Raw genomic sequence first — 25,982 nt, forward strand, 5'->3', positions numbered from 1 at the left:
GAGCTGACACAACAAGATGATGCAACAAAAAGAAACAGATTCCCATGCCACTGACAACAACAGAAGTGGACAAAGAAGAACATACAGCAAATAGACACAGAGAACAGACAACTGTGGTGTGGGGGGGGAAGGGGAGAGAAATAAAATAAATAAATCTTAAAAAAAGAAAAAAGCTGAGTCCGCCTTAGGTTGTGTCCCTCTCTTTCCCCTTCCTTGGGGCCCCTTTGTCTGAAGCCACCGACGCAGAGGCCTGAGAATTCAAGCGTCTACAGTGTAGGGGAGGGTGCTGGCATGTGCAGCGGCCGCTTTTGACTCAGTTTTGCCATTGTGATTCTTTTCCTTTGCTCCTCTCTCCTCTGAGCAGTGTCCAGCCTTCCCCTTGTATCCTAAACCCTAGAAGCATTTTTCCCAGGCTTTTTCTGCCTGTCCTCTAGGTATTTTTCTGGGAGTGAAGAGTCTTGTGTCTTTCTAGTCCACCATTTTCCCAGAAGTTTCTTTTGATTTTGATTTCATCTATTTTGTCTTTCATTCCCATAAGCTGAATTTTTTTCTCTTTTAAAAATAATTTTTTTGACATATAGTTCACAAACCTTATAATCCACAATTTAAAAAGTGTACAGTTCAGTATTTTCTAGCTTTTTTAAAATTTGCTTGTTATCTTTTCATTTTCTTTAGGAGGCACCAGGAACCGAACCTGGGACCTCCCATATGGGAGGTGTGCACCCGACTGCTTGAGCCACATCTGCTTTCCCCCTGTTCAGGTGTTCAAATTCTTTGTCCTCAGTGCCTTCTTTTCTTTTAAAATTTTTTTTAAAGATGTATTTTTTAAATTTATTTCTCTCCCCTTCCCCCCCCCACCCCAGTTGTCTGCTCTTTGTGTCTATTTGCTGTGTGTTCTTCTGTGTCCACTTCCATTGTTGTATTGTTGTCCGCAGCACCAGGAATCTGTTTGTTCTTGTTGTGTCAGCTCTCCGTGTGTGCAGCGGCCACTCCTGCACAGGCTGCACTTTCTTTTGCACTAGGCGGCTCTCCTTACAGGGTTCACTCCTTGCACGTGGGGCTCCCCTACGCGGGGACACCCCTGCGTGGCACTGCACTCCTTGCGTGCATCAGCACTGTGCATGGGCCAGCTGCACACGGGCCAAGGAGGCCTGGGGTTTGAACCGCAGACCTCTCATGGTAGGTGGACACCCTATCCATTGGGCCAAGTCCGCTTCCCTATATTGTCTTTCAATGCCTTACTTTGAATTTAGAAATTTGTATGAATCTTGTTGATTAGTTGTCTCAAGTCCTGTGTCTCATCTGGGTCTTTGGTATATTTCCTTTTCTTGGACCATTTCTTCCATTCTCTTAGTATGGATTGTAATTTTTGCTGATGTCTGAGCATCTGATTAGGGTGGTGAGTTTACTCAGTTGCTCAATTTCTTTCTCTTTTATAGGGATTGAGTGGTAAAAGACTGTATTATTGGTATTCTTTGATTCTTGGTTCAGCCTATACTAGGTCTTTAGGATAGTCCCTGTTAGTTGCTCTAATCTGAACCCTGGACCCAATTATGAGCTGCAGACCCACTTCTAAGGGCTTTAGGGAGGGAGGCTGTAAAGGCCAGGAAAAGCCTCTCTTTCTTATTTACTTTTTTTTTTTTTTAGGTACTAGGGGCCAGGGATTGAATCATATGTTAGGAAGCTGGCACTCAGCCACTGAGCCACATCAGCTTCCCTGAGTTGGTTTTATCTTTAGTTTTCCTTGTTTTTTGTTTTATTTTTTTCAGGAGGCGCTGGGAAATGAATCCGGGACCTCCCATGTGGGAGGTGGGCGCTCAACTGCTTGAGCCACATCTGCTCCCCCTGTCTGGCTTCTTTTAGTCAATATAATTATTTGGGATTCATCTGTGTTCATTTCTTGTGTATTTACATGCAGTATCCCATTGTATGGATTTAGCTTAATTTGCTTATCCATCCACATGCTGACAGACAATTTGCTGGCTTTCAGCTTGGGGCCATTACAAACAAAGCTGCTATGAACATTTGTGTGCAAGTCTTTGTATGGACATATGCTTTGCTTTCTCTTGAGTAGAATGACTGGGTCATAGATAGGGATATTTTGAAACTTTCTAAGAAACTGCCCAAATGCCTTCCAAACTACTTGCACAACTTTACACTTTAACTTTGAAGCAAAAATTTCATATTTATCCCCTTCTAAGCTTTATTTCTTCATATGAACAGCATGTTTTCACATTGTGACATTGATTTCTTATTTTTCTTATTAAAGTAATCAAAGTGATAGTTTACTTATTTTCAAAATATATGAAATAAACAACATCAATTTTTACCTTATGTTAAGGTTTGAATAGGGGACTTGAAAAGAAAGGATTAATAGGAGAGATTGTTTTATATATCTTGTCATAAGTCACTTGGTATCTTGTATTACCCTATAGTTGTTTGGATAATCTTGTATCTTCATTTTACATATGAAGCCCTGTAAGAGAATTCATAGAGGACAGAGATTATTTTATACACAGGAGGGAATTTTAAAAATTAACTTGCTTTTTGAAATTTAAAGTAAATATAACAAAATTTAAACAGTACATAAAGCATAGATGAAATATAAAAATCTCCTTTTATCCCCCAGCTACTGCAAATTCTTCCTGTGGCTGCACTGTATATAATCATAGCTGTGAGTTCGTGTGTGTTTATGTGTATATGTGTGTATATTTCTGGAAAATGTCTGTTCATAAAATAAGCACAGGTAAAGATGCTCAGCATCATTAGTCATTAGGAAAATGTAAATTAAAACCACAGTAGAGCTGGAGGGGTGTGGCTTAGTAGTTGAGCACCTGTTTCACATGCATGAAGTCCTGGGTTCAATGCCTGGTGCCTCCAAAAACAAACAAACAAAAAAATCCACAATAGATCCATTACACACCTCCTGGAATGGCTTAGATATAGATAGATAGATAGATAGATAGATAGATAGATAGATAGATAGATAGAACTGGCAACACTAAGTGCTGACAAAGATTTGAAGCAACTAGAACATCTATACACTGCTGGTGGGAAAGCAAAACAGCACAGCCACCTTAGAAAATAATTTGGCTGTTTCTTACAAAGTTAAACACAAACTCACAATATGCCCATCAACAGAGTTCCTAGAGATTTACCAAGTGAAACAAGAACTTAGGTTTACACAAAAATCTAAACACGAAAATCTGTAGTGACTTTATTCATAACTGCCCCAAACTGGAACCAACCCAAATTTCCCTCATCTGGGGAATGAGCAAACAAACTGTGGCATCTATTCATACAATGAAATACTACTCAACAACAAAAAGGAATGACTACTGATACACCTAACAAAAGAGATGGCTCTCAAATATGAATGGTAAGTTAAAAAAATGTAATTCTATGTATAAATTATGTGACATTTTGGAAAATGTAAAATTATATAGGACAAAACCCTCTCATCAGTGGTTGCCAGGGATTGGAGATGAGTGATGGGATCGACCACAAAGTAGCAAAAGGGAGTTTTTTGGAGGGAGGAGGCTGTTCTGTGTCTTTTTTTTTTTTAAAGATTTATTTATTTATTTAATTTCCCCCCCTCCCCTGGTTGTCTGTTCTTGGTGTCTGTTTGCTGCGTCTTGTTTCTTTGTCCGCTTCTGTTGTCGTCAGCGGCACGGTAAGTTTGGGCGGCGCCATTCCTGGGCAGGCTGCTCTTTTCACGCTGGGCGGCTTTCCTCACGGGTGCACTCCTTGCACGTGGGGCTCCCCCACGCGGGGGACACCCTTGCGTGGCACGGCACTCCTTGCGCGCATCAGCACTGCGCATGGCCAGCTCCACACGGGTCAAGGAGGCCCGGGGTTTGAACCGCGGACCTCCCATATGGTAGACGGACGCCCTAACCACTGGGCCAAAGTCCGTTTCCCTTATTTCTGATTTTAGAGAGAAAGCTTTTGGTCTGTCACCATTAAGTTGGCTGTTTGCTGTGGCCTTTACATGCATGCGTTTATTACGTTGAGGAAGTTTCCTTCTATTCCTAGTGTTCTAAATGTCTTCTTTTTTTTAAATCAAGAAAGGGTGTTGTAATATTTAAAAATAAATGAATAAATAAAATAAAATTTTAAAAAAAGAATAAAAGAAAGGGTGTTGTGTTTTGTCAAATGCCTTTTCTGCATCAATTGAGATGATCATGTGATTTTTTTCTCTTTCCTTCTGTTAATTTGTTGTATTACGTTAATTGATTTTCGTTTGTTGGCTCAACCTTCCACAGTAGGGGTAAATCCCACTTGATCACGATGTATTATTCTTTTTAATATGCTATTTGATTTGGTTTGCTAGTGTTTTGTTGAGGATTTTTGCATCAGTAGTCTATAGTATTCGTCTGTAGTTTTCTCTTCTTGTAATATCTTTATTCAGTTTTGGAATGAGGGTGATGTTGGCCTTGTCGAGTGAGTTTGGGATTGTTCTTTCCCCTTCAGTTTTTTTTTTTTTGTAAGAGTTTGAATAGAACTTGTATTAAATCTTCTTGGAATGTTTGGTAGAATTCCCATGTGAAGCCATCTGGTTCTGGGCTTTTCTTTGTTGGGAGGTTTTTGGTTTTTGATTCAGTCTCTTTACTAGTAATAGTTTTTTGAGATCTTGTATTTCTTTTTGCTTCAACGTAGGTATTTTGTGTGTTTCTAAGAATTTGTCCATTTCATCTAGGTTGTCTAATATATTGGCAAACACTTGTTTAAAGTATCCTCTATAGGCTTTTTTATTTCGGTGGGGTTGATAGTTATGTCTCCCTTTTCATTTCTAATTTTTGTTATTTGTGTCTTCTGTTTTTTCTTTGTCAGTCTGGCTAAAGCTCTGTTGCTTTTCTTGACCTTTTCAGAGAACTAACTTTTGGTTTTATTGATTCTATTTTTTTTCTTCCTACTCTTTATTTCCTTCCTTCTGCATGCTTTGAGTTTAGTTTGCTTTTCTTTTTCTAGCTCTTCCTTTTTTTTTTTTTTTAATGTAATGGGGCCAAGGATTGAACCCTGGACCTCATATGTAGGAAGCTAGCACTGAACCATGAGCCACATTGGCTTCCTTGAGTTGGTTTTTTCATTTGTTGTTGTTGTTATTTGTTTTTAGGAGGCACTGGGGACTGAACCCGGGACCTCCCATGTGGGAAGCAGGCACTCAATTGCTTGAGCCACATCCATTCCCCTAGTTCTTCCAGTTTTGAGGTTTGGTCTCTGATTTGAAGTCTTTATTTTTTTAGTACATACCAGAAATTGAACCCAAGATCTTGTTCATGGGAAGCAGGTGCTCAACCACTGAGCTACATCCACTCCCCAAGCCTTTGTTCTTTTTTTAATGTAAGCATTAGAGTTATAAAATTCCCTTCCAGCACTGCCTTAACTGTGTCTCATAAGTTTTGTTATATTGTATATTCGTTTTCATTCACCTCATGATATTTCCTAATGTTGCTTCTGATTTCCTCTTTTACTCATTAGTTATTTAAGAGTATATTGTTTAGGGAAGTGCATATGGCTCAAGTGATTGAGCTCCTGCCTTCTGCATGGGAGGTCCTGGATTTGGTTCCTAGTGTCTCCTAGAGAAGACAAGACAGTGAGCTGACATGACAGGCTAGCATGGCAAGATGATGCAACAAGATGACGCAACAAGAGACACAAGGAGGAAAACAATGAGAGACAACAAAGCAGGGAAGGGAGATGCCTCATGTGATTAGATGCCTCCCTCCCACATGGGAGGTCCTGTGTTCAGTTCCTGGTACCTCCTAAAAGGAAGCACACAATGAACAGACACAGCAAGTGCAAACAACATGGGGTGTGTGAGAAAGAAACAAAATAAATCTTTTTTTTAAAAAGTACATTGTTTAAATTTCACATATTTATGATTTTTCCCTTTCTCTTATTGATTTCTAGCTTAATTCTTTTGTGGTTGGAGAATATACATTGTATGATTTCAATATTTTTGAACTTATTGAGACTTGTTTTGCAACCCAACATATGGTCTTTCTTTGATAATGATCTATGTGCACTTGAGAAGAATGTGTTTCTGTTTCTTTGGGTGCAGGGTTCTGTGTATGTCTATTAGGTATAGTTGGTTTAGTGTGTCATTCGTCTTGTATTTCCTTATTGATCTTCTGACTAGATGTTCTATCCATTATTTGAGCGTTTTCTACTATTAATGAAGAACTGTCAAATCTGTCAGTATTTGCTTCATTTATTTTGGGGCTCTGCTGTTAGGCATTGAATTGTCAATATGGAGTGACCATCTTTGATCTTTGATCTTTGATGTAAAATCTATTTTATCTGATATTAGTATAGCCATCCCATCTCTCTTTTGATTACTGCTAGCATGGGATATTTTTTCCATCCTTTCTCTCTCAACCTACATGTGTCTGACTTTAAGATGAGTCTCTTGCAGACAGCATATAGTTGTGTCATGCTTTTTTATCCATTTTGCCAATTTCTGCCTTTTGCCTGGAAAGTTTAATCCATTTACATCTAAAGTGTGTGCTGATAATGTAGAACTTTCTTCTGTCATTTTGCTATTTAGCCTTTATACATCTTATCCCTCACTTCCATTAGAGCCTTCTTTTTATATTTATTTGCTTTCTTGTGTTGCACCATATTAAGTGCCTTCTCATTTCCATGTGGATGTATTTTTTCATCTGTTTTCTTGTGGTTACCATCAGGTTAAAATTTAACATCCTAAATGTATAAAATCTTATTTGATTTAATACCAACTTAATTTCAAAAGCATGCGCATGTACTTTTCCTCTACCCCTGTGGCCCCCCACCATTTTTTTGTGCTTGTTACCACTTATATCTTTGTTCATTGTGTGTCCAAAACCATAGATTTATCATTACTTTTTATGCATTTGCATTTTAGTACCTGTAGGAAGAAGTGGAGTAATATACCAAACAATACACTCCAATAATAGTGGCATTTATAATTACCCAAAAGGTTACCTTTACTGCAGGTTTTTATTTCTTTATGCTGCTTTTAAAAAATTATTAATATGATTATTTTTTAAATTTATCTTTTTTAAAAAAGATAAATAGATCGCACAAAACGTTATGTTAAAAAACATAAGAGGTTCCCATATACTCCACTGCCTACCCGCTCCCATTCCTCCCACATCGAAATCCCCTTTCATCAGTGAGGCACATTCATTGCATTTGGTGAGCACACCCTGGAGCCCTGCCACACCACATGGACCATAGTTTACACTGTAGTTCACACTCTTCCCCGGTTCAACCAGTGGGTTATGACAGGATAAACAATATTCTGCATCTGTCCCTGCGATATCATTCAGGAAAACTCCGAAAATGCCCCATATCACATCTTTCCCTCCCTTTCCCTGCCCTCAGCAACTCCTGTGGCCACTGTCTCTATATCAATGATACAATTTCTTCCATTGCTAGAAAGAGTCACAACAGTTCTATAGTAGAATACCAGCAAGTCCACTCCAATCCCTATTTTATTTTCCATCCTGTGGACCCTGGGATGGTGATGTCCACTCCACCTCTAAATCAAGAGGAGGCTTAGATCCCACATGCCTGATGGATGGGGCTCTCCTGCTTTCAGTTGTAGACACTCTTGGTTCCCTGATATGGTGGTTGGCCATCCTCACCTCCCCATCAGCTGACCTGGGTAAGTCCAATGACCCGGAGAGTAGGTGTTACAACTCTGCTGAGGCTCAGGGCCCAGCTGGCACATGAATAGTTCAGAGATTTAGGTCTCCTGAGCATACACCAACCCCAGCTCCAGTCACAGGTTCAGTAAAAGTGACAGAAGATGCATGTGTAGAGACGTCACATCTGAGTCCAACTCCATCATATTCAGGAGCACAAATTCCAAAGTAGGGCCCACTGACAAGATACTGAACTCCAGATCTTTATGCTGCTTAAAAACATTGTGCAGTGCCTTTTCATTTCAGTCTGAAGAACTGTCTTTAGCATTGTTTGTAGGGCAGGTCTAGTGGTGATGAACTCCATGAGCTTCCCCCCCACCCCCATCTGAGAATGTCTTAATCTCACCCTCAGTTTTGAAAGAGAGCCTCCCTGGATATAAAAATTCTTAGCTGGCAGTGTTTTCCTTCAGTACTTTAAGTATTTCAACCTATTGCCTTCTTGCTTCCATGGTTCTGATGAAAGTCCGCACTCAGTTTAATTGGGACTCTCTTGTACTTAACACATTGCTTTTCTCTTGCAGCTTTCAGAACTCTCTCCTTGTCCCCCTTTTTTTTTTAAAGATTTATTTTTTATTTATTTCTCTCCCCTCCCCCCCCAGTTGTCTGCTCTCTGTGTCCGTTCACTGTGTGTCCTCCTGTGTCCACTTGCTTTCTTGTCAGCGGCACTGGGAATCTGTGTCTCTTTTTGTTGCGTCATCATGCTGCGTCAGCTCTCCATGTGTGTGGCCTCATTCCTGGGCAGGCTGCACTTTCTTCACATGGGGCAGCTCCCCTAGAGGGGCACACTCCTTGTGCATGGGGCTCCCCTATGTGGGGGACACCCCTGTATGGCATGGTATTCCTTGAGCCTCAGCACTGTGTGTGGGCCAGCTTCACCACACAGGTCAGGAGGATCTGGGTTTGAACCTTCGACCTTCCATGTGGTAGGCGGATGCTCTATCCATTGAGCCAAATCCACTTCCCTCCTGGCCCCTTGCATTTGATAGTGTTATCAATATATGTTGGGGTATATTTTTCTTCATATGTCTCCTGTTCGGTGTTTTCTGAACTTTTTGGATGTGCATATTTATATCTTTTGCTAATTTGGGAAGTTCTCTGCCATTATTTCTTTTAATATTCCATCTGCCCCTTTCTCTCTTTCTTCTCCTTTTTTTTTAAAAGATTTATTTTTATTTATTTCTCTCCCCTTTCCCCCTCACCCCCGTTGTCTGCTCTTTTGTGTCTAATCACTGTGTGTTCTGTTTCCACTTGCATTCGCAGCAGCACTGGGAATCTGTGTCTGTTTTGTTGTGTCATCTTGCTATGTCAGCTCTCTGTGTGTGTGGCGCCACTCCTAGGCAGGCTGCGCTTTTTTTCGCACGGGGCAGCTCTCCTTGTGGGGCGTACTCCTTGCACGTGGGGCTCCCCTACGCAGGGGACACCCCTGCGTGGCATGGCACTCCTTGCACGCATCAGCACTGCACGTGGGCCAGCTCACCATTCGGGCCATGAGGCCCTGGGTTTGAACTCTGGACCTCCCATGTGGTAGGCGGACACTATCAGTTGAGCCAAATCCGCTTCCCGCTTTCTTCTCCTTCTGCACTTGATGGCATCCCAGAGTGTCTTAGGCCATTTTTGCTTTTTATAGTTGTTTTTTCTTTCTGCTCTTCAGCCTGATTCATTTCAAGTGTCTTGTTCACTAATTTTTTTTTCTGCTGGCTGCAGTCTGCTCTTGAAACCCTTCTGGGTGTTTTTCATTTCAGTTATTGTGGTCTTCAACTCCAGTAGTTTTGTTTGGTTCCTTTTTAAAATAATTTCTCTTTACCAAGATTCTCATATTGCTCATTCATTGTATTCCTGATATCCTTTAGTTCTTACTCTGTGCTTTCCTTCATCTCCTTGAGTATTTTTAAGCTCGTTTGTTGAAAGGTTTTGTTTGGTATGTCCATATTCTTGTCTTGTTAGTGTTCCCTCTATTTTTATCCTGTTCTTTGGAATGGGCCATCATTTCATGTTTCTTTGTCTTGTGGTTTTGTGTTACACACTGTATATTTAAACATTTTAAAATGTTAAATCAGGGATTTACTTCCTGGGATGTCTGTTTCCTGGTTTTGTAACCAGCTGTTGATAAAACAGCGCTGTCTTGAGCGCCAGCCCTCCTATCAGGAATGGTTGTCCAAGGTGAATGCAGTATACAGGGCTTTCCCTTTCTTTCTAGGCCTTAGTTTTATTCTGGGCTTTTGCTTGTTAGTTGTTTTGGAGTTCCCTTGTTTAGAGGCGTTTGGTTGTGCCCTCTTTTCCAGGGGACAAACCTTCCTCTCCTGGTTATTTGAAGTTGGTAGGCCTTTGTCTCAGACTGCCTGCCTCTGTAGATTTTTACAGCCCTTTATTGTCTCAGGTTACTTTTGCCTGGAGGGCAAATTCTGGGAGGAGGAGCACACTGGAGAGTTCTTTCCAAAGTCGGTTTTAAGATCCAACACAGGGCCAGGGACCCACGATGGGTGCACAGTCTGGTTCCCAAGTGTCCTGTGGAGAGGGTTAGGAAGAGCACCAGAAACTTCTTCACTGGCACCCCAAAGCTGAGCTTTCGTGGGCTGCCCAGCAAATGCAGCCCTCCACTGTCACCCACAGCTCTGAGGAAGTGCTGCAGGTTAAATCTCCACTGCCTCTGCCCCATCCTGGGGAGATTAAAACAGTGGCTGCGGGAAGCGGATTTGGCCCAACAGATAGGGCATCCGCCTACCACATGAGGTCCAAGGTTCAAACCCAGGGCCCCTGACCCTGGTGATGATCTGGCCCACACGCAGTGCTGATGCGTGCAAGGAGTGCCCTCCCCCGTAGAGGTGTCCCCCACATAGGGGAGCCCCATGAGCAAGGAGTGTGCCCTGTAAGGAGAGCCATCCAGCACGAAAAAAAAAGATAAGTGCAGCCTGCCCAGGAATGGCACTGCACACGTGGAGAGCTGGCGCAACAAGATGACACAACAAAAAGAGACATGGATTCTGGGTGCCACTGACAAGAATACAAGCGGATAAAGAATAACAGGCAGCGAATGAACACAGAGAGCAGACAACTGGGGGTGGGGGGTGGGGAAGGGGAAAGAAATAAAAATAAATAAATAAATCTTTAAAACAACAACAACAACAGTGGCTGCCACTGCCTTTCTCCAGGGTGGGGGTGAAACTGGCTGCCGCCACCTTTGTCTGGGTAGATTGAAACTGTAGGTGCCCTCAGAGCCGGGACACAGCAGTCCAAATTTGCTAATCAAAAGCCCTGATCAGTGATCGACTGCTGTTCTTGGGAAAGAGGATTTTTATGGCCCTCTCTGTCACCAGCAGCTAGCCCAGGGCTGGACCCTGCAGGCTCCTGCTGCGAGAATGCGGAATAGGTGCTGGTAGCTGGCTTGGGAAGAGAGCAATTGATATTTTTTTTTACTGGAATTTATCATCTCCTTCCTCCAGCTCTTCCTTGGATGCTGTATAGTGTTCTCTGCTCTCTGGAGTTTGAAAATAAATAATTGTTTCAGAGAGTTCCTGTCTGTTTACTAGTTGTTTTGGTGGCATGACTGAGTCCTGGATCTTCCTGATCTGTCATCTTCCCTGGGAGTATCTCTGGCAGGAATTTTTTTTTTCCAGGAGGGTTTTTAAGGATGAGGGTGAGCTAGTGGGAAAGTACTGGAGTGCGGAGGTCAAGCAATAAAGTATGTTGACTATATGGCATTTTCACCTGTGTTTACTGTGGGCCATGTGGGACATGCTCTCTCTGGCTTATGGAAGAGAGAAGGTGAGGGCAGTCAGGAGCCTGGAGACAAGGAGAAGCCTGTCTGACCATTGGTCAGTCTAAGGCAGAGGTTCTCATTAATAACAAGGGGTCAATGATCTTGAATTTAAATTTTTTAAAAAATTTAAATAAAAAAAAGAATGTGGGGGCGCGTTGGTGCGGGTGTGACATATTTATTAAATAATGCCCAGTGCAGTGTGGACTTGGTCAGGGGTCTGTGGTTCCACCTGACTGGCCCAGGGGTCCATGGAGCAGGAAAGGTGAAGAGCCCCTGCCCAAGGAGAAGCTAAGGCCGTCTTGGTTGGTACACAAAGGGTGGGATTTCTTAACCTACACAGTTCCAGGATTGCAGAATTGAGTAAAATACAACATTATCATTTATGATATTCTAGAACAGTTATCCCTCCTTACTGCTTAAGTAAAATTTTCAAAAGGTAAAATCATGCCTCTTATGCAAATGCAAAATAAACACTAGTGAAGCATTTTGTTCAGCACATGAATTGATTGAGGCATCAGTAAGATGTTAAAACCAGTTCAAATGAGAATTTTCCATCAGAAATATGTTTTTTAACTACAAAATTAATTTGCATTGCTACAGACAAGAACTATTCGTATTACTCTCCGTTTTCCACAGCTTAACTTCTATCCCTACAGTGTTGTAAAATAGCCTAGTTAATAACAAATCTTAAAAAAAAAATTTTCATGCAATTTAGGATCTCACAGTTTTATTGGATGATCATGAATCGAGCAGTATCCCATTCAGAAAGTGGAAAGGAGCTCTGCCAAGGGGGTGGGAAAGGGGAGCAAGCTAGAGCAAGTGAGGAAATGTTCTGATAGGCTGACATTTCCATTTTACATCGGGGGGGTCTTGCAAAGTGGTGAGCAGACATACATTGATGAGTATGATATACTTATTCATGGTGATAAACAGTCTTTACTGGGGGAAGCGGACTTGGCCCAATGGATAAGGTGTCCGCCTACCACATGGGAGGTCCGCGGTTCAAACCCCAGGCCTCCTTCACCCCTGTGGTGAACTGGCCCACGTGCAGTGCTGATGCGCGCAAGGAGTGCTGTGCCATGCAGGGGTGTTCCCCGCATAGGGGAGCCCCATGCGCAAGGAGTGCCCAGTGCAAAAGAAAGTGCAGCCTGCCCAAGAATGGCGCCACACACATGGAGAGCTGACACAAGATGAGGCAACAAAAAGAAACACAGATTCCCAGTGCCACTGATAAGGTAGACGCAGTCATAGAAGAACACACAGCAAATGGACACAGAAAGCAGACAACTGGGGGGGAGGGGAGAAATAAACATAAATCTTTAAAAAAAAAACCACTCTTTACTGGACCAAAACTGATTTGTCACCAGGTGTTGCTTGTCTGCAATTATGTAAGGCATGTTCCATATTCTTGGAAAGCCGCTGCAGGTCCATTGTTTTTGTCTTCTGGAAAATCCTTTCTCGGAAAGGGATCCCTTCCAGCAACACCAGTGCAAGTGGCCGTTTTATTTTACTTAACACTAGTCGAAGACACACATCTCTGTATAATCAGATAACCCACAGAGACTTTGCTACAATAATGCTACAGCCTTGCACTCAAAGGACCCCAGTAATCTCTTTTGCACATTTCCAAGCCTTGGACAAAATTTCTTGACATCCCATGCCCTTCTTATGTCATTGATTTGTTGGAGAAATCAGTTCATCTATCCTGTAAGAATGCTGGATTTGGCTGGTTGAATTCCTTGGTCCTATAACTTGTTCTATCACTTTTGGTTCCTATAAACTGGTAGTTAGGTTTAGAGACTTGTTTACATTTAGAACATTTTTTTTAAAGGCAAGAATAGACCATAGATTGTACTTTGTCATTCCTCGTGTATTATATCATGTAGCACATAATATAGCTGTTCTGCTTTTAGTGATGCTAAATTGTAGGATCAGTAGTGGGTTCAGGAGATGTCGGCTTGATACCTCCATTATAAATTTCCTCATCAATTTTTCACCTAGTGAATGTTTTTCTCCTATACTAATAACGGTTACCATTATTTTATAAGGCATTGTAAAGTGATTATTTTCTATTTCTAACTTTCCGTTTATATTTATATCCTGGTGTTCCTCTATAAAGACTTTTTCAACTATGGTAGCCTTAATACACAGTTCTACAGGAAAAGCAGGATAAAGTTTGATTTTTTCCCTTTACTTTTTTTTTTAAAGATTTATTTTATTTATCTATCACTCCCTGCTCCCGCTTGTCTGTGCTTGCTGTCTGTTCATCTTCTCTTTAGGAGGCACCGGGAACTGAACCTGGGACCTCCCATGTGGGAGAGAAGCTCTCAAATGCTTGAGCCGCCTCAGCTCCCTAGTTTGTTGTGTCTCTCATTGTCTTTCCTCATTGTGTCTCTTTTGTTGTGTCATCTTGTTGTGTTAGCTTGCTGCACCTGCCCGTCATGCCAGCTTGCCTTCTTCAGGAGGCCCTGGGAACTGAACCCAGAAACTGAACCCAGGACCTCACATGTAGTAGGCAGGAACTGATTCACTTGAGCTACATCTGTTTCCCTCCCTTTGATTTTTGGAGTAATGACTTGGTTCCCTAGAAGCCTCCGCTGATGACCAATGAGGTTTGTTTTTTTTTTTTCCTGTTATTATATTCTTGTGGATTTTTACATATTTGATATGATTTTTTAAAAATTTATTTCTTCCCCCACCTTGTTGTCTGCTCTCTGTGTCAATTCGCTGTGCGTTCTTCTTATCTTCTCTTTAGGTGGTACTGGGAACCAATCCTGGGACCTTCCAGAGTAGGAGAGAGGCGCTCAATTTCTTGCGCCACCTCAGCTCCCTGGTCTGCTGTGTCTCATATTGTCTCTCCTCGTTGCATCATCTTGCTGCGGCAGCTCTCCACTCAAACCAGCTTGCTGCATGGGCCAGCACTCCTGCGTAGGCCAGCACTCCACTTAGGCCAGCTTGCCATGTGGGCCAGCTTGCCTTTACCAGGAGGCCCCAGGAATCGAGCCCTGGACCTCCCATGTGGTAGATGGGAACCCAATCACTTGAGTCACATGTTTCCCTTGATATGTTTTTTTCTCTAATATTCATTTTTTATTTTATTTCTCCCCACCCCCGTTCCCCCTGTTGTCTGCTCTCAGTGTCCATTTGCCACGTGTTCTTCTGTGTCTGCTTGTATTCTCATTAGGTGGCTCTGGGAACCTATCTTGGGACCTTCTGGAGTGGGAGAGAGGTGATTCCTCTCTTGTGCCACCTCAGGGCCCTGTTCTGCTATGTCTTCTTATTTTCTCTCCTCTGTGTCTCTTATTGTGTCATCTTGCTGCACCAGGTCTCTGCGTCAGCTGGCATTCCTGTATGGGGTGGCTTTCCCGCACAGGATGGCATTCCCACGCAGGATGGCACTCCGTCGTGGGACCACATTCCCACATGGGCCTGCACTCCGCATGGGCCAGCTTGCCATGTTGGTCAGCGTGCTTTCACCAGGAGGCCCTGGGCCTCCTGTGTGGTAGATGGAGCCCAATTGGTTTAGTCACATCCATTTCCCCCTTGATATGTTTTAAGACCAAGAGTTGGTATACTTTTTCTGTAAATGGTCACATAGTATATATTTTTAGTTTTGAGGAAACTACTCATTTCTGCCATGGACAGTGCAAATGCAGTCAAATACAATATGTAAACATTTGGTCATGGCTGGATTTGGCCCACAAGAAGTAGTTTGCTAACCCTTGATTTAGACTGTTGCGAGTCATTCTTTTGGATGCTGAAATTGTCTCATTTTTGGCCAGTAGGAGCCTCTTAGGTTGGCTTTTTAGCTTTTAGATGGGACCCCATCACTGTTTTTTGGTATTCTTAGCTCCTAGCACAACAATATGTCCCAGCCTCCATGTGTCCATGTCTCTGCCCCAGACCTCGGAGTTGATCATTTCTCCAAGGAATTTTGGACACATTATTTGGAAATGGTACTTAGAAAACACAATTGGAGCACTTTTGAGGGCTTTTTAAATATATGTTGTGATGGATCATCAGCAGGCTTGCTAGTCATTCTTGTGACCAAGGATATGCTTTTCTACATGGTGGTAGTTTGTAGTTGTGACACTATAGACATCTCCATAAAAAATCTTCCTCCTATCTGTGGATTTTTTAGTGTGACATTCCAGTCACTGAACCAGTTAACCAGACATGGAATGGGTGATTATGATCAGCACTAATCTCTCTAGAAGAGCAAAGACAGGGAAGTTTTAGTTTATAAATCATGAACTTTTCTGATAATTTGAATCTTAAGTAAAAATACTGATTTCAGTAGAATTATTAAAGTTTCTTTATTCATTGATGTTTTGCTTTTCCTTTGCCTGCCCTTTTGGTAAGTTAAATTTACAGAGGCAGAACTTAAAATAAGTTTGTTTCTTCTTTTTCAGGCAAAGAGATGATATAGAAGCCTTCCACTGATTGAAAAAAGTTTTTCTTGAAGTTGCATATACTCTTGAGAAAACCCCCAAAATGTTTTTATGTTTTGCCTAAATACAAGATTGATTTATTCATTTTTTAAAAGATTTTTAAATCAAATTAAATTTTATTTATTTATCTCCCCTTCCCCCCCACAGTTGTCTGCTCTGTGTCCACTTGCTGTGACTGCTTCTATCCTTATCAGCGGCACTGGGAATCTGTGTTTCTTTTGTTGCGTCATCTTGTTGTGTCAGCTCTCCGTGTGTGCGGTGCCATTCTTGGGTAGGCTGCACTTTCTTTCGTGCTGGGCAGCTCTCCTTATGGGGTGCACTTCTTGCGTGTGGAGCTCCTCTGCATGGGATACCCCGCGTGGCACTGTACTGTGCGTAGGCCAGTTCAACACACGGGTCAAGGAGGCCCGGGGTTTGAACCACGGACCTCCCATGTGGTAGGCGGATGCCCTATCCATTGGGCCAAGTCCACTTCCTAAATACAAGATTTAAATAAGTTTCCACTGAAGGTAAAATAATTTTCCTTTTCCATTTGCTTTTACTTTATTATATAATTTTTGCAACCACAATACAGAGATGGAAGTTCAAAGCTGGGCGACAGCCAAAACTTTGTTTTTTAAGGTAAGCATATGGTCGGTTGACTTTTGATTGTTTTTGATTTTCCTATGTCTGGTTTGAGGTGCAGATATTGAATGACTAGATGCAATATATGTAATAATTATATGTAAAATGTTTAAAGAGACACAAGATAGAATAAAAATTAGTAACAAATAGGAAAGTATCAAAATAGAATTCTCAGAAATGAACAAACTGTTGAAATTCAAAACAATGTGTGGATTAAACATTAAACTCAATTGAAGGGAGAATTAGTGAACTGGAACATATTTCTGAAGAAATTATCTTGAGTGCAGCACTGCAAGACAGAAGATGAAAAATGAGATTGAGAGAAAATGGAAGATAGAATAAAAAGATCTAGTAAATGTGTAGTTGGAAACCCAGATGGAAAAAAATGGGAAAAATGGAAGAAAGGCATTTTTGACAATATTACTAGCTTTGAACTTTTCAGACACTGATAAAAGACATAATTCCATAGATTTAGGAAGCACAATAGGTATCCAGTGGTATGAATAAAAAGAAACCCATACCCATACATTGAAATTGCATAGCACTAAAGACAAAAAGATCTTAAGCCAAAGATAAAAGATAGATTCCTTACAAAGGAACATCAATTATGGTGACAAAAGATATCTCATCAGCATGAGTAGAAGTCAGCAGAGAGCAGAATAATTCCTCAAAGCACAGAGAGAAAATAAACTTCAAACTAGAATTGGGTATCAAGGAAAACTATTCTCAAAAAAAAAAAGGAAAACTATTCTGCAAGAAAAACAGCAGGGTCTTTGTTACTGATAATGTTGGGCTAGTTTATTTGGATCCCATGGAAAATCAATAAAATTGTTGGAGAAAACACACACACACACAGACACACACACATCAAACAACTGACAACTTAGAAAGGAACTACTAAATCAAACTCTAATGAAAAGGAGTCCAGAAAGATAATTTGAGCATTATAGGATGGACTCTGCTTTTTCCTGTGAGGGCATTTGCTGATCTGGACAAACTGGGGCTTTGAATTTGAGGCCTTATTGGGTTAGAAGAACAGTAGTTAAGTTTGACAGGAAAGCAGATGTGTTTTAAGCAGTTGAGCACCTGCTTCCCAAATGGGAGGTCCCGAGTTTGATCTCTGGTGCCTCCTAAAAACAAAAACACAGACAACAAGCAAACAAATGAAAAAACCAACTCAGGGGAGCCAGTGTGGCTCAGAGGTTAAATGCCAATTACCCACATTTGAGGTTCTGGGTTCAATCCCTGGCCATGGTACCTCACCAAAAAAAAAAAAAGGGTTGACAGCCCACTCAAGGTAGGGACCATGAAAGAAAGTCTCCCTGTGTATGGGGATGCTGAAGGGCTGCACCTCAGGATAAGGTGAAGCAGAATCAGACGTGCCCAACTCCATTCCCTGTCCCCACCTCGTTTTCTCTTTGCTAAATGCAAGAGGGGAAAAAAAGAAAGGAGGAAGAATTCTGTCCCTGAGAATTGCAGCTACTGATTGGTCTTTGTGAGGATTTGTAGCCCAGGTCTGCATTGCCCAAGTGGTTCAAAGAAGTCAAGCATGAATTTAGTTTGTGTTTCTGGATTGATAATACCCTCAGGCACTCTGCAGGAGCAAATATAAAACCTCTCCTGAAGAAGTTATTTTCATCCTAAGATAGGAAAAAATCCCTACACATTTAAGCTTTATTCTGTACATTCAATAACTGAAAATGTAAATGATAATTAAAAAAGAAAGAGAAAACAGTTGAATAAAAGCATGTGTTTCTTAAGTGTATTGTATGCATACAAATTTTTTAAAAAGATTTATTTATTTCTCTCCCTTCCCCCCGCCCCGGTTGTCTGTTCTCTGTGTCTATTTTGCTCCGTCTTTGTCCACTTCTGTTGTTGTCAACGGCACAGGAATCTGTGTTTCTTTTCATTGCGTCATCTTGTGTCAGCTCTCCATGTGTGCGGCACCATTCCTGGGCAGGCTGCACTTTCTTTTGCGCTGGGCGTCTCTCCTTATGGGGCGCACTCCTTGTGCATGGGCTTCCCCTATGCGGGGGACACCCCTGTGTGGCAGGGCACTCCTTGTGCGCATCAGCACTGAGCATGGGCCAGCTCCACACAGGTCAAGGAGGCCCGGGGTTTGAACCATGGACCTCCCATGTGGTAGACAGATGCCCTATCCACTGGGCCAAGTCTGCCGCCAATACATACAAATTTTTTTTGAATCATACAACATGTTACACAATATATGTTTCATAGTAATGCAGTCATACAGTATTTGTCTTTTTGTGTTTGGCTTGCTTCACTCAACATAATGTCCTCCAGATTCATCCATGTTGTCATATGCTTCACAACTTCATTTCTTCTTACAGCTGCATACTATTCCATTGTGCGAATACACCACAGTTTGTTTATCCATTCATCCTTTGATGGACACCTGGGTTGTTTCCAGCTTTTGGCAGTCATGATTAATCATGCTGTGAACATCAGTGTGCAGATGTCTGTTTGTGTCTCTGCTGTCAGTTCTCCTGGGTATATACCCAGTAGTGGTATCACAGGATCACATGGAAAATCTATATTCAACTTCTTTAGGAACAGCCAAACAGTCCTCCACAATGGCTGTACCATTCTGCATTCCCACCAACAGTGAAAAAGTGTTCCTATCTTTCCACGTCCTCTCCACCACTTGTAGCTCTCTGTCTTTTTAATAGTGGCCATTCTGATAGGTGTGAAATGATACCTTATTGTAGTTTTGATGTGCATTGCCCTAATCATTAGTGATGATGAGCATGTCTTCATGTGTTTTTTTTGCCATTTGTATTTCTTCTTTGGACAAACGTCTTTTTAAGTCTTTCACCCATTTTTAAATTGGGTCTTTGTCTTTTTATTGTTGAAGTGTAACATCTCTTTTAAAAATTTATTTATTTCTCTCCCCTTCCCCGCCCTGCACCCCCAGTTGTCTGCTCTCTGTGTCCATTTGCTGTGTGTTCTTCTGTGTCTGCTTGCATTCTTGTCAGCAGCACGGGGAATCTGTGTCTCTTTTTGTTGCATCATCTTGCTGCTTCAGCTCTTCATGTGTACATTGCCACACCTGGGCAGGCTGTGCTTTCTTTGTATAGGGTGGTTCTCCTTACGGCGTGCACTCCTTGCACGTGAAACTCCCCTATGCAAGGACACCCCTGTGTGGCACGGCACTCCTTGCACGTATCAGCACTGTGCGTGGGCCAGCTCACCACAAGAGTCAGGAGGCCCTGGGCTTGAACCCTGGACCTCCCATGTGGTAGGTGGACACTCTATCTGTTGAGCCAAATCCACTTCCCAGCATCTCTTTATATATCCTGGATATTAAACCCTTATCTGACATGTGATTTCCAGATGGTTTCTCCGATTGAGTAGGCTGCCTTTTCACCCTTTTGACAAAGTCCTGGGAGGTGCAAAAGTGTTTAATTTTGAGGCAATCCCATTTATCTATTTTTCCTTTTATTGGACATGCTTTAAACATCCAAGAAACCACCACCTACTACAAGGTCTTGAAGATGTTTCCCTACATTTTCTTCTAGTAGTTTTATGGTTCTGTCTTTTATATTTAGGTCTCTGATCCATTTTGAGTTGATTCTTGTATAGGGAGTGAGATAGTGTCCCCTTTCATTCTTTTGGTTATAGATACCCAGTTTTCCTAGCCCCATTTGTTGAAGGACTGTTTTGTTCCACTAATATAGGCTTGGTAGGTTTGTAAAAAACAAATTGATCATATAGGTGAGGGTTTATTTCTGGATTCTCAGTTCTATTCCACTAATCAATGTGTCTATCTTTATGCCAGTACCCTGCTCTTTTGACCACTGTAGCTTTGTAATATGTTTCAAGGTCAGGCAGTGAAATTCCTTCCACATCGCTCTTCATTTTTTAGAATGCTTTTGACTATTTGGGTGCACTTTCCCTTCCAAATGAATTTAGTAATTACCTCTTCTAAGTCTGTAAAGTAGGCTGTTGGAATTTTGATTGGCATTGCATTGAATCCATAAATCAGTTTGGGTAAGATTAACATCTTCACGATATTTATTTTTCCAAGCCATGAGCACAGAATGTCTTTCCATTTGTTTAGGTCCTCATTAATTTCTTTTAACATTGTTTTGTAGTTTTCTGCATATAGGTCCTGTACTACTTTGGTTAAATTTATTCCTAGGTATTTGAGTCTTCTTGTCTATTTTAAATGGAATTTTCCCTCTTATTTCCTCCTCAGATTGTTCAGTACTAGTATACAAAAACATTACTGATTTTTGCATGTTGATTTTGTATCCTGCCACTTTGTTAAACTCTTTCATTAGCTCAAGTAGCTTTGTTGTGGATACTCAAAGAATTTTTTAAGTATAGGATCATGTCATCTGTAAACAGTGAGAGTTTTACTTCCTTTTTTCCTGTTTGGGTGCCTTTAATTTTTTTTTTCTTGTGTAATTGCCCTAGCCAGAACTTGTAATACAATACTGAATAACAGTGGTGACTGGGGGCATCCTTGTCTTGTTCCCAATCTCAGAGGGAAAGCTTTCAACTTTTACCCATTGAGTATGATGTTGGCTGTGGGTTTTTCATATATGCCTTTTATCAGATTGATGAATTTTCCTTCTCTTCCTGTCTTTGAAATATTTTTATCAAAAAAGGATGCCGGATTTTGTCAAATGCCTTTTCTTCATTGATTGAGATGATCATGTAGTTTTTTTTTCCTTTAGTTAGTTAATGTGATGTATTATGTTGTTTGATTTTCTTATGTTGATTTTCTTATGTTGCATACCAGGAATAAATCCCACTTGGTTGTGACATATAAGTCTTTTGGTATACTGTTGGGTTCAATCTGTAAGTATTTTGTTGAGAATTTTGGCATCTAGGTTCATTAGAGAGATTGGTCTCTAATTTTCTTTTCTTGTAGTATCTTTATCTGGTTTTGCTATTAGGGTGATGTTGACTTCATAAAATGTGTTGGTAATTTTCCCTCCTATGTTGGGTCTGAGATTCTCTGCCAGAGTGGGGAAGTCAGGACTGTTAGCAAAGAAGAAGGCACGTGGAGCCATGGGGAGTTTATGCATACTGAGTTTATTCCATGCTTTTTTCCACCTTCCTCTGCTCTCTGTCTCTCTCTCTCTGTGTGCTCCTGTTCCTTTAAGCTTCCTTGGTTCTCTCCATTCCTCTGTTTACATGGGAGCCGCTTTTATGTTACACTATCAGAATATGTAATTGGCTCTTACAGTGGCATACCTATCATGTTACATATACTGATTAGCTGGTGCATGGGTCAGATGGATCAAGTTCATCCGTTGGAAGCAGAGTGCACTTATGCTCTGTCACTGTATCCTGGATATAGCAAAGAAGTATCCAGGATGCTTAGGCTTCATAACTATTGGGTTCTAGCTACCCCTACACTCCTCTTTCATTGTTTGGAAGAGTTTAAACAGGATTGGTGTTAATTCTTTTTGAAATGCTTGGTAGAATTCACCTGTGAAGCCATCTGGACCTGGACTTTTTTTTGCTGGGAGATTTTTTCTCCTCTCCCTTTCCCCGCCTTCCCCCCGACCCCTCCCCCCCTCCCCCCTCCCTTGTCTGCTCTCTCTGTCCGTTCGCTGTGTGTTCTTCTGTGTCCACTTGTATTCTTTTCAGTGACACTGGGAATCTGTGTCTCTTTTTGTTGTGTCATCTTGCTGCATCAGCTCTCCGTGTGTGCAGCACCATTCCTGGGCAGGCTGCACTTTTTTCATGCTGGGTGGCTCTCCTTATGGGGCACACTCCTTGTGCGTGGGGCTCCCCTACATGGGGACACCCCTGCATGGCAGGGCACTCCTTGCACGCATCAGCAGTGTATGTGGGCCAGCTCATCACACGGGTCAGGAGGCCCTGGGTTTGAACCCTGGACCTCCCATGTGGTAGGCAAACACTCTATCCAATGAGCCAAATCCGCTTTCCTGCTGGGAGATTTTTGATGACAGATTCAATCTCCTTAATTTTGATTGGTTCTTGTATTTCTTGTAGTGTCAGTGTAGGTTGGTTTTGCTTTTCTAGGAATTTGTCCATTTCCTCTAGGTTGTCTAGTTTGCTGATATACCATTTCTCATAATATCCTTTTAAGATTCTTTTCATTTCTGTGGGGTCAGTTGTAACTTCCCCCTTTCATTTCTGATTGTATTTGTTTGCATCTTCTCTCTTTTTTCTTTGCTAATCTAGCTAGGGGTTTGTCAATTTTATTGATCTTCTCAAAGAACCAGCTTTTGATTTTGTTGATTTTCTCTGTTTTATTTTATTTTTTGTTCTCAATTTGATTTATTTCTGCTCTAATCTTTCTTAATTCTTCTGCTGCTTTGGGATTGATTTGCTGTTTTTTTCTAGTTTCTCTAGTTGTTTAGTTAAATCTTTGAGGATAGCTCTTTCTTCTTTTTTTTTAAATTAAAATTTTTTTTATAATTAAAAAAAAAAGATTTATTTATTTATTTCTCTCCCCTTCCCCCCACCCCCACCCCAGTTGTCTGTTCTCTGTGTCTATTTGCTGCGTCTTCTTTGTCCACTTCTGTTGTTGTCAGTGGCACAGGAATCTGTGTTTCTTTTGGTTGCGTCATCTTGTTGTGTCAGCTCTCCGTGTGTACAGTGCCATTCCTGAGCAGGCTGCACTTTCTTTTGCACTGGGCAGCTTTCCTTATGGGGCACACTCCTTGTACGTGGGGCTCTCCTACGCAGGGGACACCCCTGCGTGGCACAGCACTCCTTGCACGCATCAGCACTGCGCGTGGGCCAGCTCCACACGGGTCAAGGAGGCCCGGGGTTTGAACCGTGGACCTCCCATGTGGTAGACGGACGCCCTAACCACTGGGCCAAGTCTGCCGCCCTGTCTTTCTTCTTTTTTAATATAGGCATTTAGGCCTATAAATTTTCCTCTCAAGACTACCTTCCCTGTATCCCATAAGTTTTGATAAGTTGTGTTCTCGTTTTCATTTGTCTCAATATGTTTACTGATTTCACTTGCAGTTTCTTCTCTGATCCCCTGATTATTTAGGAGTGTGTTGTTCAGCCTCCACACATTCGTGAATTTACTTTTTTTCCTGTCTATTATTGATTTCCAGTTTCATTCCATTATGATCTGAGAAGGTGCTTTGTATAATTTCAATCTTTTTGTATTTATTGAGAGCTGCCTTGTGATCTAAAATGTGGTCTATCTTGGGGAAAGATCCATGGGCACTTGAGAAGAATGTATAACCCGCTGAGTTTGGATGTAGCATTCTGTATATGTCTGTTAGGTCTAACTTGTTTATCATATTGTCATATTCTCTGTGCTCTTGTTGCTCTTCTTTGTAGTTGTTCTATCTAATGATGTCTGTTCTGATGTCTGTAGCGGCATTATTCACAATTGCAAAAAGTTGGAATCAATCCAGGTGTCCATCAAGGATGAATGGATAAAGAAATTGTGGTATATTAACATAATGGAGTATTATGCAACTGTAAGAAGAAATGAAGTCATAAAGCATATGAAATCATGGATGAACCTGGAAGACATTATCTTGAGCAAAGCAAGCAGACACAAAAGGATAAGTAGTGTATGATTGTGTTGCTATGAATGAAATGTATTATGAAACATACTGTATGATCAACAAACATTTTTTATATGTATCCAGTACATTTGAGAAATGGACACTTCTATTCAACTGTGCTTTCTTTTATTTTTTAATTGTTTATATTTTCAATGATTAAATGTGCAGAGTAAAGTTAAAAATTAATACAAAAATATATGTAATGTCCTATGTCTCTTACAACATTTTTGCATTTAAAGTTTATTTAGTCTGATATTAATATAGCTACCCCAGCTCTTTTTTGTGCTATATCTTTTTCTGGCTTTTCACTTACAACCTGTTTGTGTCCTTGGATCTAAGGTTAGTCTCTTGTAGACAGCATGGCAATGGATCTTTTTTTTTTAAAATCTGTTCTGCCCATCTGCTTCTTTTGATTGGGGTGTCTAATAACATTCAGTGTTATCACTGTAAAGGCAGTACTTGCTTTAACCATTTTATACTTTAACTTTTATATGTCATATCTTAATTTTGTCTCTCTTTTTACTTTTTTATTTACCCTTAGTGATAATCTTCACTTTTACATTCTCCTCCAAGCCTCTCTCTCCTGTCTTTTCCTTTTAGCCTGCAGAACTCCCTTTAGTATTTCTTGTACGGTCGGTCTCTTGTCAACACCCTCTTGTAGTTTTTGTTTACCTGTGGGGACTCACAGATAAAAGACATGGCAGAAGACAGAGTTGGAGCTTTGATGTTGGAGTTTTGATGCTGGAGTCTTGACCTGGAGCCCCGGGAAGTAAGCACACAGAGGAAAGAGAAGCAAGCTCTAGGAAGAGGGGAACCCTGAGCTAAGAGAGAAACAAGTCCTGGGAAGGGAAGAACACAGGAAGTCTGAACCCTGGCAGATGTCGGCAGCCATCTTGCTCCAACATGTGGCAAAAGAGTTTGGTGAGGGAAGTAACTTATGCTTTATGGCCTGGTATCTGTAAGCTCCTACCCAAAATAAATACCCTTTATAAAAACCAACTGATTTTTGGTATTTTGCACCAGCACCCCTTTGGCTAATACAGCGAGTTTACTCTGATGGTCAATTTCTCTTTCTTGCCTAGGCTTTTATTGTTTGTTAGTTTTGTTTTATGCTTCTTTTCTGATTCTTAGTTCAACTTATTCTATATCTTTAAAGTTATCCATGTTTATGTTCTCAAAATGGGGCTAGAAACCCCATAATACTGTGCAGACCAGATCCAAAAGGATGCTATGGATAGGGACAGGAGAAATGCCCAAAAGCCTTTTTTCCCCCCTTCACGTTCCTAGCTAGCCAGCAGACAGTGCCCTTTGGTGAAGCTTTCCATGGAGATGTCTCCTCCACCCTCCTCCTGCTGTTGTTTCTGGGCTGGATAGAGCCGCTATTCAGAGTTGGGTCCTGCTGTTCAAATTCTCTGGTCAGAAGCCATGCTCGGCCCTCCGCTGCACCTTCTCTCTTCCCTGGGGTGAAACCACTGCTCCTCTCTTAGTCTGCAGCCAGGGGTATGCTAACGCTCTTTGCCTCAGGGGGTGGGTGGGTGGTGTAGCAGTTTGATATTATTGATGAATTCCAAAAAGAAATATTGGATTATGTTTGTAAACTGATCTTTTCCTCTGGGCATATTAGATTATATTGGATTCATAGGTTTCCTTGATTAAGTAATCATGTAACAAACCCCTTGTGCCAGTAAAGGCATTGAATCCCCACCCTTTGGTGGGTGGGGACAAACAGATAAAAGGCATGGTAAAGGACAGAGTTGAGGGCTTTTGATGTTGGAGTTTGATGCTGAAGCTGGAGCCCCAGGGAGAGAGAGACAGAGCTGTTTGCCCAATAGTCTACGGCTGACCTTGTGGAGAGAGGCAAAGCCTAGAGAGCCTCATAGTCTACAGCTGACCTTGTGGAGAAAACAGCGGAGCTGAG

General features: G+C 41.4%; 1 protein-coding gene across 15 annotated transcripts in view; it reads left to right on the plus strand.

The window, feature by feature from the left end:
• The window catches only part of PPP6R2 (protein phosphatase 6 regulatory subunit 2), a 139,944-nt gene that overhangs the window by 15,151 nt on the left and 98,811 nt on the right, over nt 1–25,982 (plus strand). Inside the window, exon 1 of one of the 15 annotated variants that reach the window (XM_058309042.2) lies at nt 24,967–24,985. The exons of the other annotated variants lie outside the window; for them this stretch is intronic. The gene's annotated coding sequence lies outside the window, so the exon portion shown is untranslated. Of the gene's footprint in view, nt 1–24,966; nt 24,986–25,982 lie in introns of those variants that run through there. 15 annotated transcript variants of the gene reach the window in all.

This window comes from Dasypus novemcinctus, chromosome 12 (genome assembly GCF_030445035.2).
Source record: "Dasypus novemcinctus isolate mDasNov1 chromosome 12, mDasNov1.1.hap2, whole genome shotgun sequence".
Taxonomy (NCBI): Eukaryota; Metazoa; Chordata; class Mammalia; order Cingulata; family Dasypodidae; genus Dasypus; species Dasypus novemcinctus.